This window comes from Engraulis encrasicolus, chromosome 11, assembly GCF_034702125.1.
Source record: "Engraulis encrasicolus isolate BLACKSEA-1 chromosome 11, IST_EnEncr_1.0, whole genome shotgun sequence".
Classification (NCBI taxonomy): Eukaryota; Metazoa; Chordata; class Actinopteri; order Clupeiformes; family Engraulidae; genus Engraulis; species Engraulis encrasicolus.
Genome location: NC_085867.1, coordinates 24,861,423 through 24,863,922, shown reverse-complemented (window position 1 = coordinate 24,863,922; position 2,500 = coordinate 24,861,423).

Below are 2,500 nucleotides of genomic sequence, written 5' to 3'. Positions count from 1 at the left end.
CCATGACTGAGGTACCCTGAACATGGTACCGTCCCACCGCACTGCTCCCCAGGTGCGCCATTGAGGGCTGCCCCTTGCACGGGTGAGGCATAAATGCAATTTCGTTGTGTGCAGTGTGCAGTGTTCACTTGCGTGCTGTGGAATGCTGTGTCACAATGACAATGGGAGTTGGAGTTTCCCAATGGGCTTTCACTTTCACTTTCAAGCGCTGTCCACATCAACTCATCGCTGAAGTCTTTACCTGACCCCAACACATCCAGATCATATCACTTTAACTCAGGTCACATGACATACACTGTTCAAGAAATACATCATGAAGTGAACAAAACATACAAAGGAGAAAAAAGTGAATATTCATCTAAAAAAAAAGAAAAACAAAAATCAGACAGAACATTTAAGTCAATGTTATTCAAAAATGGCCTCATGCTCTCATACAGGCCTGTCAGTGCCAGCTACTGTGTGTGTGTGTGTGTGTGTGTGTGTGTGTGTGTGTGTGTGTGTGTGTGTGTGTGTGTGTGTGTGTGTGTGTGTGTGTGTGTGTGTGTGTGTGTGTGTGTGTGTGTGTGTGTGTGTGTGTGTGTGTGTGTGTGTGTGTGTGTGTGTCTACCACTGTGTATAAAATAGAGGTGCACCGAAATGAAAATGTATGGCCGAAACCGAAACCGAATAGTAATTAATCACTTGGCCGAATACCAAAACCAAAACAAAATATTACACTTCAGTTAAAATGTATCAAAAGTTTTCACTATTTTTAAATATTGCTTAAATCTAGGGCTTACAAAAAATGTTTTTCAAAGAAATAAATCTTTTTTTGAAGTCTTCAAATGTTAGAGTAGAACTGAAATTAGTTTAATTAATGCCCATTTTCTATTCGGCCTTCGATTCGGCCACTCGATTTTGGTCGAAAACCAAAAGGTCCTTTTTTGCGTTTTCGGCCGAATATTTTCTGCGGCCGAATTTTCGGTGCACCTCTACTGTATACTGTATGTCTCTGTGGACGTTTGCGCATGCATCTGTAAGTAAGATAAAGACAGAGCTTACTGTGAGACAGACAGCTATGGAAACACAGAGAAAGACAGATATTATGACAGGAAGAGGAAGAGAAGTGGAAGATATAGTAAGAGAGATAGAATATGTTTTTGCTCAAGGATGAGTAAGAAACAGAGAGACAATGAAAGAAAGTACGAGAGAAAAAGAGAGATGCCGCTAGACAAAACGAGAGTGTGTGAATGTGAGAGTGAGAATATTTGTTTATGTAAGGGAATGTGTACTTTATCTATTCAAGTCTGAGTGTTACTGAATACAAACGAGTGTGTCACGGAATGTGTGTATATCTGAGAATGATGAAGAAATGATTCTGAGTGAAATAAACATTTTTAAAGCTGCCTGGTGAGCCTGTGTGGGTTTTTCTGGGGGAGCGCTGTAAGTCACCAGCAGCACTGCCATCCATCCCCTTTGACACAAATATGATGGTGTGTGTGTGTGTGTGTGTGTGTGGTGTGTGTGTGTGTGTGTGTGTGTGTGTGTGTGTGTGTGTGTGTGTGTGTCTGTGTGTGTGTGTGTGTGTGTGCCTGTGTGCGTGTGTGCACGTGCCTGTGTGCGTGCGTGTCACTATCACTCTCGGCCATCTATTCTCTTTGACAGACACTCTTCTGGGATACATTCCAACCATCAAGCATAGACGCGTGCGCGCACGCACACGCACACACACACACACACACACACACACGGCCTCTCTCTCCTCTGGGATGTTTTCCAAAAAAACACCATTTTGATGCTTTATGTCAGTGTCAGCCCTCAAAAGTCCTTTTAGCAGGGACACACAGACACACACACAGACACACACGCACACGCATAAGCACGCACACACACACACTTCCGCTTTACTTTCACGCACACAATACCACACACATTTGGCAGACACTCCAACAGGTATACTGTTATCACCTATGGTGTGGTGCTTGACCAACTCACCAAGGAAATCAAAATCTGGAACGAAGTCGCGGGCCGAACTCCACAATTATTTTTTTTAAATGGATTAAACTTGTGCATGCATACACTTCATAATAGTTAAATTTCACATACACTCTTTCCCATCATATCTGTTAGTTCAAATGTGTCAGACACATCCTGTGACACAGCAAATTTCATGTTCAAGTCATATTATTCTATACATTAATGATGTAGTATGTGGGCTAACTATAATCGACATTTGAAATGATCTCGCGATCCGAATAAAATGTCTCTGCTGGCCAAATTTGGCCCCCAGTCCTGAGTTTGACACCCCTGGTGTAGATGAATAGGCTTGTATAGCCTCTGATTTAGGTGCTAATCTATTTCCTCTTCAACCCAGTGCTGCCAGCCAATGCCGAAGGGTTGGGCAACAGAAAAACAGCTTTTATGGGTTGACTTGGCCAGGTACTTCAAGTAGGCTACTGTGTGTGTGTGTGTGTGTGTGTGTGTGTGTGTGTGTGTGTGTGTGTGTGTGTGTGTGTGTGTG